This window comes from Mustela lutreola, chromosome 6 (assembly GCF_030435805.1).
Source record: "Mustela lutreola isolate mMusLut2 chromosome 6, mMusLut2.pri, whole genome shotgun sequence".
NCBI classification, from domain to species: domain Eukaryota; kingdom Metazoa; phylum Chordata; class Mammalia; order Carnivora; family Mustelidae; genus Mustela; species Mustela lutreola.
In genome coordinates, this window is record NC_081295.1 from 46,627,834 (window position 1) to 46,646,227 (window position 18,394).

An 18,394-nucleotide genomic window follows, 5' to 3' on the forward strand; every position below is an offset into this window, starting at 1 on the left:
ATTTATAGAATAGTCATTAGAGAATAATATAATGAATATCTGTTTTCTTCCCCGTTTTTAATACACCTTACTATTTTACCGTATTTGTGATAGGTAGGTAGGTAGATAGGTAATTTTTAAAAATAAAAATAAAACCGTTAAAACTTCCTCTGAATCTGTCCCCTGTTATCCTTCCCCAGAGGACATGTTGTACCTGGAATTTGGTGTTTTTCATTGCCATGAATACTTCTATAAATAGGACTATATACTATTGATTGCCATGCATACCTTTACTAAATATGTATACTTTTATACTTTTGCTAAATAGAAATACTAAGATTGGGACGCCTGGGTGGCTCAGTTGGTTAAGCGGCTGCCTTCGGCTCAGGTCATGATCCCAGCGTCCTGGGATCGAGTCCCACATCGGGCTCCTTGCTTGGCGGGGAGCCTGCTTCTCCCTCTGCCTCTGCCTGCCACTCTGTCTGCCTGTGCTTTCTCTCGCTTCTCTCTCTATGACAAATAAATAAATAAAATCTTAAAAAAAAAAAAAAAAAGAAATACTAAGATTATATGTTATGAATTTACATGTTTTTAAATGCCATATAGATTGTATCCTGTCGTATTTATCTTTTTCAACTTGCTTTTTTCACTTAACATTTTTAAAGTTTTTTTCATATTGATACTTGTTCATTTTAATTGCTGTAAATATTCCTTTGTCAAAATATACCACAGCTTATTTATTAATTATCCTTTCAATGGACATTCAAGTTGTTTTTAGTTTCTTACCATTACAAATAATGCAGCAGTTTGCATTCTTATTCATCTCTCTTTGTTAGTCTGTGTGAACTTTTCTCTTCTTTACTCTCTGTAAAGTCACATTTCAATATTATTAGATACTTCCAGGTAGCTGTCCAAAGTAGCTGTACAGATTTTACCCGCACCAGCATCATAAGCCTTCCTCTTGCTTCACTCTGTGGTATGGTCAGCACTTTTTAACTTGCCAATTCGATATTTTGTTATTATAAATAGTATTTTTCTAATTATTAGTGTGATTAATTTAAGCACTGGCTCTATTTTAAAACTTTAAAAATTTTTAACTCTTTTACATTGTGTTGGAGTTAGTAGCTACTGCAGTTAGATAAGAGAATGCAATTTTGACATAAGAATTACAAAAAAGGAAATAAAACTATTTGAGGGTGTTACAATTACGTATCAGGAAAACACAAATTATCCATGAAAAAGCTACTATACACAGTAAGATAATTTATTAGTGAATTATATAAAGGTCATTATTTTTTAATATACAATCAAATTCACTTATATTATGGAAGGGAATAGTCCATTTAAAATAGAAAAAGAATACATTGACCTAACAAGAAATGTTCAAAACTTATATGAGAAAAATTGTAAAATACTCTTGAAAGAGACTTCAAAAGTGATCTAGATTGAACTGAAGGGGATTATGCTAAGTGAATAAGTCAGACAGAGAAAGGCAGTTTATCATATGGTTTCACTCATATGTGGAACATAAGAATAGTGCAGAAGACCACAGGGGAGGGGAGGGAAAACTGAATGGGAAGAAATCAGAGAGAGAGGAAAAACCATGAGACTCTGGACTCCCAGAAACAAACTGAGGGTTACAGAAAGGAGGGGGTTGGAGGGATGGGGTAACGGTGTGATAGGTATTAAGGAGGACAAGTGTGATGAGACTGGGTGTTATATGTAACTTAGGAATTATTGAACACTATGTCAAAAACTAATGATGTATTATATGTTGGCTAACTGAACATAATTTTAAAAAGTGATCTAAAACAAATGGAAATATATACTGCATTCTTGGATAAGAAGGTTAAATATTATTGAAATATCAGTCATCCCTAAATTAATGTATAAACCCAATAAAATAAAACTTGATAAAAATACTATAAGATTCTGTTTTGTTTTCAGCTGGACAGTTTGATTATAAAGTTCATTTGGAAACAAAAATAATTAGGAAAGCCCTGAAAAATAAAAGAAATCATGGGAGAAATTAGCCCTTTAAGATACTACATACCATATTATTAAGGTACTGTAGTTAAAATAGTATGAATTGACAGACCATTGGAATCTAGTAGAAATAGACCTGATCTCATATGGAAATAGAAAATATAATCAAGGTGGCTGCACAAATTAGTAAATATAGAATTTATAATTAGTATTGGGTTAATAGGATATATACAAGAAAAAAATAAGATTTTAACTTTCACATCAGACACTATGACACATTCCAAGTAGGTCAGAGTTTTTAAAAAAGGAAACCGCATAAGTTCAAAAAAACTGTGCTGAATTCTTTCATCACCTGGGAGTGAGGAAATTTTTTCTATGTCTCAAAATCTAAAAGCAATGAGAGAGTGGTGAGTTTGAGTACATAGAAATAAAAAAAAAAAAACCAACTTTTGTTCAAAAATCATCATAAAGTAAAAAAAGAATAACTATGAAAACTTTCTGTAAATCCAACCACAGACAAAAGCTAATACCCCTCATGTATGAAGATCTACACACACAGAAGAAAAAAGGCTAACAACTCTATAGAAAAATGGACTACAGATATTCACAGATATTTCATAGGAAAAGAAATGCAAAACAGTTCTTAAACATATGAAAAGATGTTCACTCTACTTAATGAAAGAAATGCAAAATAAAACATTATATTAGATTTTATTAGATTGGCAAAAATCCAGAAGTCTGACAACATATTCTACTGGTGAAACTGCAGAAATGGGAAGTCTCGAACAATACTGGGAACACAAAACGAAAATCCTTATGGAGGGAAATGTGGCAAAATTACCAGGCACTCACCTTGTTGATGGGGCTGTCTCACTTCTGGAAATTTATTTCAGTGAGACATTGGCCAAAAATGATGAAAGGACAAACACACAGAACTATTCAATTTAGTACTATTGTATTGTCAGTAACATGAATGAATGAAACAACCCAAATGTCCATCAGTAGAGGACTGGATTGATTTTGAAGCATGCTTGCAATTAAGAACCATAAAACTAAAACGTCATGACAGACTGCTATGGGAAAGTGAAGAAAAATGTGTGAAGATGGGAGGAAAGTTTTTGAATAGAGTAGGCCACTGTTTATTGAAGAGTAGTTAGAATATATTTGAAAATTTAAATGGTGTTTATTAAAAAGGATGGTAAGAAGAGGATGAATAGAATAAAAATAGAAATCAGACTTTTAAAAATTTACCTGATTTTATAGATCTGTCTTTGGAACAAGCATATATTTTACTTAATTATAAGACAGAATATAATTTTTAAAAGCCATCCCTAAAACTCTAAAGGAAATTTTAGAAGCATATAAGTTGGTAACATAAATGCATAAAGAAGAAGGGCTCCAAGAGACTTTAAAACACAGTAATTGGATTGTACATCTTTCTTGGGACATACCCTAATGACACAGAAGAAAATGTTTAAAAATCCTAAAATTTCTCAACAATCATATTATTGGTGATAGTGTGGTACTGATTGCACTGAGACTGTTTTATGTGCATTTTAGGGTAAATCAATGAGTAGTTTTGTTGGTGTCATGAAAACTGGGAGTTTGGGCGAAGGAAAAAGATATTAATTAATGCAAGATTGATGAGGTTAACCTAAAACTCTATAGTCCTGGATTTGAAATAAAAAATTAAAATGAAAACACTTATTTTAAGCCTAAAAGATAACACTTTTTAGCTTTATTTGCTGAGAAAGGCCTAAAAGCATTGACTAATCCTGTGACAGTGCATTCCTAGAACCCAGATTGTTTGGTCTCTAGTTACCATTTCCCACTAAAAGCAACCAAGATTCCATCCAGCAGTGGATGATTACAGGTGTGTGCAGGCAGTGTATAAGAAGAACTTGTAGTATCTTCTAACTGAAAATAAGTTCTCAAATATGAGGGTCGTGTCAGATGGACTCAAGAGACAACTTGAATAGGCTCCACCAGCTAAAGATGGGTTGATCTGAGTATCAGTAGGGTGAGAACTTAATATAAGGAAAAAGCAATAAATGCGTTTAGATCCATAAGTTCCTAATGATACTTTAAAAAAAAAATCCAAGAAATTTAACTGGGCATTACTTTTGGAAGATGCTAATGAACCATCTCATTGCATTGAAAACAGGATCATAAGGGGGGAAAGAATCTAGCATTCGTCCTGCTTTCCTTCTTTGAACCCTACCTCAGAGCAACCAAATAGATGAAGAAGGGAAGTTTCTTTTTTAAAAAGATTCCAGCTGTTCAATCGGAAAGAATCCTAGAATTAGGATTTCACCATTTACTGGTCCATCATAAATCATGGAACTTGGAAACATCACAAAAAGAAAGAAAAAGGGATTGGTGGTGTATGTAGGGGGCGTGGGGGGTGATTATTATGTCTCCTGGCAGAAGTATATAACCCTACCAGTGAAGTAAGCTTCCCGAACGCATCAAGCCTGGTCATGTCTCCAGATCCAACTCTCAGCTTGCAGGAAATTCAGGAGAGAAGGACATTAAATTATATCATCAGGTTGTAATTGGCAAAATTCAGACTGAGAAACCCTATAAGACAATCTAGTTTTCAATGAGAAGTTAGCAAGTGGAAAACAAAAAGATAAGGAGATGGAGAATCTATTGATTAAAGGAAACTTATGACTTAACAAACAATACATGATAGAGCTTATGTGGATCTCAATTTAAATGAACTGAAAAAAATATTAAAAATAGTTGAGTACATGAACATTTGATGACATTGAAGAAGAGTTACTATTAATTTGTTTTAGGTGTGATAAAATTGTGGGTCCCTGTCTTTCAGAGTATGTAATGAAATATTTACAGATAACATGGTAATATTTGTAGAACTTACTTTAAAAAAAAATCAGAGGTTGAGGGTATTTGGTCGGAAACATAAGATTAGCCATTGATAATGTTGTAGTTTGTGACGGGGATGTGGGTGTCCGTTGTGTTTCTTCATACTTTTGTGTATCTTTCAAATTTTTGACAAAACACTTTTAAAATTTAGCTTAAGATGTTTTCATTGAGAAATAGAGACAGTTTATTATAGGTTTCTGCTTACTTGTTTATCAATTCATACTTCTAGAAAACAATTAAATGAAGAAAATCCTCATCTTATTGTGATGTTTTTGTAGCAGTACTTGGTGAAATGTACCTGAATCTAAAGTCGATTTTCCATTCAACTAGCTCTAGAATATATACTACTACTTTAATCTCCTTGAAAAATAAGACTAATTATTTTAAAACATCCTACTATGCCTTAGAAAATTAATAAACCTTAACAAAAGGGGGAAAAAAGCTCTTATAAATAGATATGTCCCAAGGTTTCCTTCCTAGAACTAGAACAGAGTACCTCATAGAATTATGTTATCAAATGTCAAATTTCCAAGCTAGTCCACAAAAATCTATAACATACTGTAATATAATTTACAAGGCTGACAGCATACTAAGCATTTATTAAAGGCAAAAATTAAATAATTTTTGTAGGAAAGTGCTTTCTTAATTGAATTCTAAACTCCAAAGGATGAATGACTTTGCCATATCTTTTTAGGGGTTAGTCTCCTTATATTCCTAGATCATTTAGTTGCCATATGCTTTGAATTCTGAAAGCTAAGAGCAATGACATTCACATTACCTGTGACTTGGACTTCTCCTATTCATAAATTAAATACTTGAAAGAGCATAGATTTTCTGCATATGAATGATCTTAACAGTAAAAACCTGCTTTTTATGTTTTATTCCATACCTTATCTCATTTGATATTCACAAGAAACCTTTGAGACTTAAAGGGCAAATACTATTGCGCCCATTTTATAGGTGAAAAGACTGAGGTTTAAAAGTATAATGGAAAACACTTGGGAGTCAGAGGTATTGATCTGAGCCTTGCTTTTGTGAGGCCATATGTATGTTGTTTAACCTCTTGAACTTAATTTTGCTTCTCTGTAAAGCAGGTGTAGTGAAACCTCATTTTACAGTGTTCATGTGAAGACTAAATGAACTGATACATGGGAAAGAGTCTGGTGACATATAAGATCCTATGCAGATTTTCATTCTGCACTGATGAAGATAATGGTAGGGCTGTTTTAATAAATGGTCATAAAAAAGGAATGTTTAGCAAATGGGATATTTCCTGTTAGAGAAAATGGGGAAAGTCTATCTTAGATAAAAATCAGGAGAAAATGTTAGATGTTGTGAGGTACTTTCTGAAAAGCTCAGGTTCTGAAGAACAGATTTCACTCCATTTAAAGAATTGCTTTGCAGTGAGTCTCCCTGTTACTGGTGTTTTTCAAGCAAAGACCACACAGTCACATGTGAGTAATATCGCAGAGGGGCTGAATTCTCTCAAGGTGGATTTTGCTCTAAAGTTCTATCGCTGACATCTAACAAACTTTGAGAGTTGAGCAAAGACTCCTGGTCACTGATTCCAAGGCCTGAGAAGCACGAATAGTGATGGTCCCATAATGGAATAAAATGGCAGGAAATGATCTATAAGCTGATTTCTTTCAAGTTCACTAAGTGACTATTAATGAGGCACTTATCATATTGCAAGATGAGGTGCAGTGTACTGAGGCATTTTTAAAAAGCCATCTCTAGTGTTTTATTGTTTGAACATAGGAGATTCTGTTCTGTTTTCAATCCTTCTCTCACCTTTTAAATATACTGTGTCAGTCTTGATCTTCCCAGGTCCTATGAGGGATATGAGGAAATGTTAACATTGCCCACTGCTTATGTTCTTGTTATTCCAACTGATTTAGTTTCCCATTTCGTTGGAACTTTCCTGTGAGGACTTTAATTCTCTAGAGTAGAGTCAAAGTGTGTTGAAATAACCTCCTAAAAAAAGAAAGGGAAAATAGATCACCTCATACAAAATATGTTTTTGCATCCTAGACTGTGAGGATAAAATATGTGGCTAGGTGAGGAATGTATAAGAACCTTAGTGCTATTTAAACATACGGATGAGTGCACTGTGTGTATTTTGTATATTTAAAATTGAAATTTTTGTTTGAACAGTGTCTTTCATTTGGTGTACTTCATGGTGATTTATCATAATAGACTGCTTTAAATCATCAGAAATAGCAAGACATATGAATTTCAACAATAACTTCCCCAAGGCTAGAGAAGTCAGCAGGAGCTCAAACTGCTAGGTAGACATTTTTTTTTTCAAACTCATATGCAAGTGTAAAACTTTTATGAGACTGCTTTAACGAGGTCCTTTGGGATTTAGGGTTATTTATCTAAGCTCTTATTAAAAATGAAAACTTTTCTATGTTTAGCTCCATGAAGCAAAACTGATCTTAACAATACTGTAAGCTGGAAGAATGAATCCTATTCTGCAGATCAACTCAGAAACAAAGTTAGGTAACTTTGGGGCCAGTGTTGCACTGACATCGTGGTAATGGGATAGTGACAGCAGAACCAGCAGTATTTCAAAGTCTCCTTTAATTAAAAAAAATTTAGCTTTGCGATACTTGTAATTTAGGGTTTGACATGACATATTAAAATGACTTCCAGCCCGCGAGCCCTGTTTCACAGAGCACTCTGGTGCCTCCCTTAGAGTCATATTGCCCCAGGACTGTGTTGTCAGGACTGTGAGCACCTCTTCATTTATGGTATCTACACTTGTTGAAGCATATCTTTGGCTTCTACCCTCCCCTAATGAGAAGTGGGGCATGGGAGAGAGGTTGTTTCTAAGATTAATGTGCCAGAATCACTCCATACATAGCCTAGCGGAAGAGCTGGAGCTGCTGCAGGAAAAAAATTGTAATCGTGAAACGTATTCAGCGTCTTTGTAGGTATGTTCTGGTTTGATGAGTCTGGGTCCTGTCCTAAATCTATTCTTAGACAGACCCTGGGAACCAGGATTTTAAATTATTGGTAATGCAGTACAATTTAAAGGAGTGAGGACATTGTGAGGGGAAAAAGCAAATGTTACAAAATCAGGGTCAAGATCTTGTGCAGACTTCAAGAGCTTATCAAAGTCAATTTAGTCTGGGAATGTCCAGTCCAGTTGGCAGAAATTTTAAAATGAGAAGGTGCTAGAAAAGTGATGAATGCATGGTTGGAGAGGTTGGGTAGAGAGATGGAGAGACAGAAACACTCATTATTGGTAATAGGACTGTTGATGAAAAGGTTTCTTAGCTACAGAGTAAATATTAAAAATTGAACAGATGACATATCTGAATGAGATCATGGTGACAAGTCCAGAATTTTGAAAACACTTATAAAATAACCAAAAATGAAAACCATTAGCCAGAGAGCATTTTAAGATTGTTTTTAAGGTTCCTACTTCAACAGTTAACCTGAATAGTGCTAATGTAATTCATAGGAAAGAGTATATCACTTAGTGGAGTCTGGGGACTCCTGAGTTATAACCTCTATTTCATAGGTAGTAAAAATACTTCCAAGACAATAGAGAGAGGAATGAGAGTATAAAGCACACAGATAATATTTCTAAGGAAGGAAGTACAGAACCACCAGCTGGCAATTGTGGGTAGAGACAAAGGGCAAACACCAAGAGAGATGATGATGGCAGAAATATTGACCGAAGGTCAGAGAGAGAGAGGCAGTGCAAGTATAAAATTTTAAACAGGTTGGGAAATGTCAACATGAACTTAAGTTTAGGAACTTCTTTTCTGAAAGAATCTCATAGCAGTTGCAAATGGGAAGAAGACTCTATGTACACTTGGTTTTACCTCTTCAACTTGAGCAGCTGTTCCTACAGTTGAGTTGCTAGGCACTGTCAGGAATAGAATATTTTAATTTTGGAGAAACCCAACTGTTAAAACAGCTGTTTGGTCTGATTAGACTTAAGCTGACTCTGCTTAGGTTGTAAGACCTAATGGGATCATAGCACCAGGCAGATTGGCTATTACTATGATCTTATTGGACATAACAAAAATATGAATGGATGCTAGGTTGGACACTGACTTTCCAAAGGGTTCACATTCCCTGGTTTGTTTTGGCAAAGTGCTAAGGCAAATAACCCTAGGCTTTTACCTTGTTCCAAGGTCATAGGGAAAATTTTCTGAAGTAATTGTGCCTTATAGTCTTTGGATGCAAACTTTTTTCCTAGCATTAAAAAAAAAGGAAAGAAAATAAAGCTCTCTAGTACTATTAACATCTCTTTATTTAGTCTCTTGATAGATAATATAGCTGCTCAGGTCACTTCAAGTAGTCAGTCATTTGTTTTATTTTCTATTCTTTGTGATCTAAGTAAATAATCCTATTAATAGCAACCACCAAATTTGTCAACTTGTAGGCAATGGATTTTTAATATCTAGATCAACTTGAGGGATGCTCACAAGGATAAAAATCTTGAATTCCAAATTTATCATCTCAACTACGTTTTTTCATGGAAAAAACTACCTATTGGATTAGTTTTGGGTAAATGAAAGATTTAAAGTACTTGGTAAGATGATTTGTTTCTTGCTTAAAAGGCTGATTTTATTTGATATAATATTAATACACATATTAATAAACATTCCAAAATAAGTTTCATTTCCTTTCTTTTAAAAAAAAAGATTTTATTTATTTATTTGAGAGAAAGAGTGAGCAAGCACCTGCAAATAGACAGAGGGGTATGGGGAGAGGGGCAGAAAAAGAGAGAGAGAAGTAGACTCCCCACTGAGCACAGAGCTGGACTTGGGGCTCTATCCCATGACTCCGAAATTGAAATCAAGAGATAGACACTTAAGCACTGAGCCAAAATAGGTACAGCGTTTTGCTATGTGTGTGTGTGTGTTTAAACTGATCAAAATAGTCAATGTCAGTATAGATTTATAATTATTATTTAAGTCTTGATTTTGGGGGGTTCCATACTTTGAAGCAGTGACTTATTAAAGTCAGTGTTGTGAGTAAATTAGAAAGCAGAATTAAGTACTTCGGTTGTTAATAAGAGATGAACTCGGGTATCAAAAATATAATTTTGTTACTTTCACTGAAAATTATTTGTTTATTTTACTAACTAAAGCAAATTTATATTTTTGAATGTTTATATCAGTAGTTTAATAAAAATACTTTGGTTATAAATATATTATTTTGTTTTTTAAAATAAAACTAAATAAGCTTCTTTTATTTGGATCATCAAGAAACATTGTTTTGCTTTCTTTCTATTTTATAGGCTAAAATATATAAGTTTCCCTTAACATTCATGAATAATTTCTCATCATTATGAGTTGGTTCAGAAGATGACAATATTTTTTATATTCACAGTATGATGTCTCACTGCTGAAAAAAGGGACAAGTTAACTTTTCTAGCTCTTCTAGCACTGGTAAATTTAGGTGCTTAAGTACCTTTAACCAATTTCTGAGAGTAAGTTTAAAATTTTCCTAAAATGCTGATCTCTTGAATATCCCATATTTAACACTTTCCCTCCTTTCTACCTCAATTATATATACAGACACTGTATTTGTCTTTTTTTTTTTCCCCCTCCTTGGTTTCAGATATTGAGAGTAGCCTCTCTGAAATGAACGGAATGTAGAATAGTGAAGTCAGCTACCGGAGACACCTCATTTTAAGGGTGTGGTGGCAAGGAAAGAGAATATTATGTATTTAGTAATTTTGTAAAAAAATCATTGCCTCTGAAGGTTTCAATGAAATTCCTCCTAGGTTCCAAAAGCTTCCATTTAATAATATTTGATTCTGCCTTGGAAAAATTTAGTCAAGTATTTCTGTTCTTTGACTTAAGCTATTCCTCCTAGGGAATACGTCTTAACTCATAAAATTTTTGAATAGAACTTCAGAGCATATTTGACAGTTGCTAAAATCATATCTTTTTAGGGCTAAAGGGTAAATGATAGACATAAAATTTAGGAGACTTTCTGGAGTGACCTGGTTGATCTTAGTGTTTATTTTATTAAGGTGTGGAAGAATCAGAGGAATTGAATTTAAGTTGGTAGAAATTAATTTTCTCTATGCAAAATTACTTGAAAATTGATTTTCTTACTTTACCAGAAATGGATGTGTCCAACTGTGCTTTCATTCTACCGGAGTTACATTGATGGGTGATTTCACAGAAGGTCTAAAGTCTTAAATAAGAGGACATTTTCTAAAATCAAGGATCTTTGCATAGAGAGCACGAGTAGGTTAGCAATCTTGGCATTTAAATTCTCATCTCTCCACATGGAGGGACACAATTTTAGTCATTGGGATTTGCTTTTTTAATGGGTCAGACAGAGCCAATTATGACTTTGGGTTATGTAATTTAGTATAGCTTAATAACTAAGATACTAGGATTAGCCAGGCCTAATTCATCTGAATTGAGTTACACCATTGCCAGTTACCCTTTTATGCAGTGTATGAATTTCCAGGAGAAGGTCATCTGAGGTTAGATTTAGAAAGAGGTGAAGAGAGAAGCCGGGGGTACTAAAGTTGACGGTGTTCAGTAAAGGCAGGTGAGAGTGGAGTTGGAGAGAGTGTCAGACCACCAGAAATATATCCGTCTGAAGCCATGGGCCATTAGAACTCTAACAGATCATCTCTCTCTCTTCTGTTGAGACCAAACTTGGTTTCACAGTACATCTCAATACAATCACTGCCAACCAATTTGAATTGAAAAATGAAGAAAACCTATATGTTTTACTAAGCCTAGGAAATAAAACCAGCCTTAAATTTTTGCTTTGTATTTTGTCCATCACAATTTTGTCTCTCCATTGGTAAAGGACTTAAACTGTGTGGGGCAGACTGGGCAGTGTTGATTAATGAACGTGTTGGCTGAGTTGGCCCCCGATGGGACAGGGAACTGAGTGGTTGCCAGTGTGAGGTTTACTTTGGAGAATGTTATTGGAGTGGACCTAATTTATTACATCCCAACCCTCATACTTTGATTTCCAGTTATTCAGTAAAATGATTAAAGCATTGGAAGTGCCTTTCTCAGGCTTCCCTTCAATTGATATTCCTTGGTAATGGAATGAGGTAAAAATGTGAGCCAGGAGACCTCTTCAAAAACTCTTTGAAAGCTTTTTGTAAGTGGTTATACTTATTAATATGCTAACAGATATTATGATACATAGTTAAAGGTGGAACTGTTTTTAATATTTTATTAAAAGTAGTAAATTAGAAATCAGGTTTTAATCTAAAAGCAAGAGGTCCTACTCTGAGATCCATGTATCTTGAAAACATGCTAAGTCAAAGAAGCCAGACAAAAAAGGTCACATATTATATAATTCCATTAATATGAAAGAAGGACATGATTAGGCTTGGGGAATTGGGTGACCTGGGAAACATTCAAATTTATGTGCAGAATTTTTTTCGTATAAATGAGCACTGCTGATGGGGCGCCTGGGTGGCTTAGTCGGTTAAGTGTCAGCCTTTGGCTCAGGTAATTATCCAAGAGTCCTAGGATTGGGCCCACCCACCATGGGCTCCCTCCTCAGTGGGGACCCTGCCTCGCCCTCTCCCTCATCCACTCCCCCTGCTTATGCTCTCTTGCTCTCTCTCGTTCTTGCTGTATCAATCAATCAGTCTTTAAAAAATGAGCACTGCTGTGGGGAGAGAGTCTATAGTTTTAATCATATTGTCATAGAGACCTCTCACCTTCAAATGGATTAAGATTCACTACTCGAAAGTTAAAATTCACTACTTAAAATTGGATTTGTGTTGTCTTCCTTTTAGAAGTATATAGGAGAGTGGGACGCCTGGGTGGCTCAGTTGGTTAAGCAGCTGCCTTCGGCTCAGGTCATGATCCCAGCGTCCTGGGATCGAGTCCCATATTGGGCTCCTTGCTCCGCAGGGAGCCTGCTTCTCCGTCTGACTCTGCCTTCCACTCTGTCTGCCTGTGCTCGCTCTCGCTCACTCTCTCTGACAAATAAATAAAATCTTAAAAAAAAAAAAAAAAAAGAAGCATATAGGAGAATATGGGAGTTCTTTCTATCTTAAAGTTTCCTTTCCTCTGCCTATGTTTTTAAAAAATTTTTAAATTTCTTAACAATACACTTTTTATAAAAATTATAAAACCATATGGCTTATAAGTTTGTCATACTTTTCCTAGATTTTCTGGTAAGAATTTTTAATCAATTTTTTTATGTTTATGTCTTTAATACACCTGAATTTAATTTAGAATAGGGTATAAGATTGGTTTTTGGATTTATTTCCTTCCAAATACACTTTCATATATTTGAATTTTTTTGTAACAAAAAGTTAAAAAAATCTGAAGGACTAGTTAGCTGGCCTTTTTTGATGGACTTCTAACTATTCTAATGTTATTGAAGTTTTTGGCAAGCATATTCATATTCATATTCTCTCCTTTAATGAAAATGTTGCCATTAGGCAGCCATAAAAAAAATGATATCCTGCTATTTGCGACAACATGGATGAATCTAGAAAGTATTGTGCCAAGTGAAGTAAGTTAGACTGAGAACGACAAATATTATATGATTTCACTCATATATGGAATCTAAAAAATAAAACAAATGAATAGACAAAAACCAGAATCAGACCTATAAATACAGAGAATAAACTGATGGTTTCCAGAGGAAAGGGGGTTATGGGGTGGGCAAAATGAGTGAAGAAGAGTGGGAAATACAGGCTTCCAGGAATGACTTAAGTCACAGCATAGGAAACATGGTTCAGTGGTATTGTAATAGCATTGTATGGTGACAGATCATAGCTGCACTTGTGAGCATAGCCTAATGTACAGAAAAGTTGAATCACTATGTTGTACACCAGAAACAAATATAATATTGTGTGTCAACTACACTCAAAAAATTTTTTTAAATAAAATAAAATAAAACCAGTGTTTATAAATTGCAAAATACTCGGAAACAACAATAAATAAATAAAGTGTTGCCAGTATAATCCTTAAGTTCTCAACAAGTGGTATCTTGTAATAATGCATGCATTTATGAAAAACAAAGTCTTTTATTGTTTTTTGGCACAAATAAATGCACTTAATTTTGAGATTGCCTTGTTGGTAGCTTATCAAAGCAGAACCATTTTCCCCATGCTTTCTGATTTGTGGGAGAGAGAGAGAGATTGCCTTAACAATTCCTATGTCTTATGGACAAAGTTTAAAAGGCACAGCTTTCAGTAATTGTGTACCTAATTTTTTTTTCTCTTAAGAGCCTCTTAAAGAGAACGGAAGAACAGTGTTGACATTTGGACTTTAAAAAACTCAATTTTTTCGTATAATTTTCAAAGAAAATACTGTTATTTCAAAGAAGTGCTGTTCGTGAATTATTGAACCTTATTTTTAAATTTATAAGGAGCATTTGGTTTACATCATTTCCAGCTTCTATTTTTATGAATTTGTTCTTTTAAAATATCTAAATATCTTGGAGTTAAGATGGTTTATTATAATAGTTAAACAGTATATTTGGTTGTTTCTGAATTTTGTGTTCTTGATAATATAAGAATTTATAAAATTTTGATTCCTTCTCTAAATTATTTATTAAATAGTTATATGTTCATAATAAATCTATCATTTAGTTGTGGTCATTTGCTTGTTTTGGTATTTTGAGAGCTTAAATTGAGCTTTATCATTGTTATAGCTTTGAAATTAAAATTTAAAAATATACAGGTATAAACAATATTATATTTTAACATCATTAATAGGGTATTTGCTTTCTTAGGTCCTTCTAAGGACTGAAGAATCCAGATCCATTGCGAAAATATGAAAAACATGACATTTAAATTAACTGTTTTCATCTTGAGTTCTCCCATACCATATTACTTTTTTCTTATAAAGTATGTTGGACTCATTTGAAATATTTTAATTTTTGGTAGAGTTGTTTTATCATCTCTATTTGTCATTTTCATCTATTACATTAACAACCTCTGGTTTTTAGTAGAATGTATCACCTTTCTATTTTTTCAAGTTCTTTTCTTGATATTTATTGGTGTTTGATTCATTCTGAATTTCACTATTTTTGTTAGAAGTGATGGAAAGTGACTTTTCCCCCCTTCTCTTTGCCTCTTTAAAAATAGAGAGGCCATAGTTGCTTCTCTAGGGAATTTTGTCAAGGCAAAAGTTCCGAAATAAGGATGGTGTGTCCTTTGCTTCCATTTTGGTCTCTTTGACTAAGGTTACCTGGCTGATGATTCTAGTCTCTTAGGAAAGCTTCTTTCCCACTACTTAAAAAATCACTGACTATGGTGCATAAACAATGAATCTTGGAACACTGAAAAAATAAAATAAAAATTTTTTAAAAGTCACCAAAATAGATTTCAATTAATGTTAAGTTTCTAATTCTCTTTGAATTATCTTTCTTGCCAGTTTTACAGTGGAAGATTTAGGTCTAATGGACTAGGATGTTTTTGCAGGAAATACCAGAAATAATCAAATTCTGGATTATTATAATCCTGTATTTCTTAAAATGTTTATATCATTAACAGAAATTTATATTGATATTTGAGCCGTGGGATAGATAGTCTCAAGGATCACTTCTGGCTTAATTAACACATGCCTTAAATTTTCATAATGAGTTTGGTCGTGGTTTTAAGATAAACTGAATTTTAAATATGCCAGACCATTTCTTCATCTTCCTGCTTTTTTTATTTCTTTATTCCTAAGTCAAAACAAAGCAAGACAAAATCAAACCAAAACAAAACAAAACAGAAACCACAATGTAAAAACATTAACTGAAGTTTCGGGGAAAAGTTACACATAGTTCTAAATTTCCAAAACAGCTGTTACCATTTATTTTTTCATGTGTTACTCTTTGTCCACATATATGGATGTTTCGTGTGATTAAGATGTGGTTAAGATTATAGAGAACATTTAGGAAATTTAACAATAAAAAGGTAAATCCTGGGGCTAATGAATATATAGTATGGGAAAAGAAAGAATAAATGGATAAATATTGGGATAAATAAAGGATGAATATTAGGCATTTGAGCCATCCTAGGTCCAGCTGGGTTGTCTAATTTTAAAAATAAGGTGGTTCAAATTATTAGAAAATGAGGTATTCTAAGATCCCTAAAATTTACTCCATCACTTACCCTTGGGCCTTTCAATTTTGGGGGGTAGAATTTGTCCAGAAATATGAAGCATTTCTGGATATAAAAGAGAATGAAATTTATGTGGAGAGGATCATGCTTGAATTTCTTTTCCATCACTTACCATGTGATTAGGACAACACTTGTCACCTTCATGAGCTTCAGTAGGGTTAAAAGTTGTTAAATCACAGAATACTTGAAGGATTAGATTTAAATTACTGTATGGTGACTAACATAATAAAATAAAATAAAAAATAGTGAGTAAATACAGCTTTAGTGGCATCTCATAAAAAAATAAAGAATAATAAAAATAAAATGCCAAAGTTGAATTCACATACCATGCAAATATTTGTAATTACATAGAGATGTGAATAACTAACATGTATAACTAATTATATCTTTTTTGGTGACTATGGATATTATTAGTGTGATGAATGTCCTTTTGTGTAAATTTTGGTGGTTTAATACATTGTATAGATTATGTCTGAACTCCAGGATCTCATGAGGAAACCACACTTGTCCACGAGTGCTTGTTACTCCTCAGTGACAAGGAGTGCTAATGTATCTTAATTTCTACTTGTGTGTCGATTTTGATAGATCACACTATAGCCACTTAGCAGCATGTTAACATCTTTGAGTAACAGTTAAACATTTCTTTCTATAACCCAAAAATCCCATTTCTGATTATAAAAATAATACTTGGAAATAAAATTAAATTCAGTTATTGAACATACAAATGTAAGTGGAATGTTTTTCTTATAGCACTAAAAGTTTAATCCCTGGGTGTGCCTGAAGAAGAACAACTAATCCCATCTTTCCACACTGAGCAGCAAAGTTAGAGGAATCTGCAGTTATGATTGCTCGTGTTTGATCTATGATGAGTCATACAGCTCAAATAAGAATACAAGTAGGGTGGTGGTTAAGTGTTGTAATGGGTACAAATATGGTATGGGGCAAGTAGTTAATTCTTTTTTTTTTTTTTTAATTTAAAGATTTTATTTATTTATTTGACAGAGAGAGAGCACAAATAGTCAGAGAAGCAGGCAGAAAGGGGGGAAGCAGGCTCCCTGTGGAGCAGAGAGCCTGATGTGGGGCTCGATCCCAGGACCCTTAGATCATGACCTGAGCTGAAGGCAGAGGCTTAACCCACTGAGCCACCCAGGTGCCCCCAAGTAATTAATTCTTATAAAGGGAACAAGAGGCTGTCTCCAAGGAAATGATACTTATGTGGCTCTTGCAGGCTGAACAGAAGTTCACCAGGTAGCCTAACAGCCTTCCAGGTCCAGAAAACTGCATGAGCAAGACTTTCTTGTATTTAGTGTCATGCAAGTAATGGTGTGGAGAATGAGCTTAGAGCCACTGCACTAGTACTGCATTTGACTTTTGCCAAAGACAGTGAGATTTTTATTTCTATCCCAGGGAAATGTTGAGAATGTTGTATAACTAATAAAAGGAGAAAGAATAACATCACCAATCAACAGAAAATAACAAAGAAGTGTTTAAAACACGGAGAAGACATTCCAAATGTGCCCTTGCTGAAAACACAGCATTTTGGGGGAAAGTGGGCAGTGTCCTATTCTAGTCCAACTAATTGGCAAATGCTTCAAAGAAGAGTTAATTCCCTATCCCACATCAGAGATGTATTAGTATAAGTAATCTGATTGATGACAGAACTAACCTATCTGCTATCACTTACAATACAAACATTATGCCCTCAGCCACCAGTGCTCTCTGACATTCCAGAATTCACTGATAGGGTTGAAGGTAGCTTCACAAAAGAAGTTAATGTAAATGGCCAAAAAAAAAACAAAACAAAACAAAACAAAAAAAAACAAAACAAAAACACACACACACACATACACACACGTTTCTTTTTAAAAATTAGGACAGTGATAAGAGATACTTTGATAGGGGCACAGATAGGAAATAAGTAAATAGAAGAATTGACAGATAAGACATATCCTATTCTTATTACACTTTTTTCCCATAATGATTTTCTGATTTCCCCCTTTACTTAAAGCACTAGATATAGGAATTGAGGAAGCCAGGATTCTATACCCAATCATATCGTTTCTAAACACATACCTCATCCCAGAGAAGGCTCTTTACTTTTCTAGACTTCGGTTTCCTCATTTCTTGAATGAAATATTCTCAAGTAGGTTCAACAGGATGTAGCAGAGATGCTTCCTAGGCTACTTTGGAAGATGAAGGGAGCTTCCTGCCAACCTTCCCCCTTCCAACAGAGCAGCTTTGCTTTTATTTGTATTATAAATGGAGCTTTCACAGGACTTTTTGATAAAAGGATTCTGTCACTTTTTAAAGGTTTGAAAATCAACGAACTAGACACTTCATAGGGCATATCCAGCTCAAACAATTTCCACATCGGTAGAATGAGGATAGTGACAGTTTCATTTCATAGGTATCTGAAGGACGAACATGATGTTACATGTAGAAGAGGGCATA

The 18,394-nt window shown here is 34.0% G+C and overlaps 1 protein-coding gene across 8 annotated transcripts in view; it reads left to right on the plus strand.

The window, feature by feature from the left end:
- Positions 1 to 18,394, plus strand: part of UBE3D (ubiquitin protein ligase E3D) — a 160,460-nt gene that overhangs the window by 74,626 nt on the left and 67,440 nt on the right. The gene's annotated exons all lie outside the window — the stretch shown is intronic.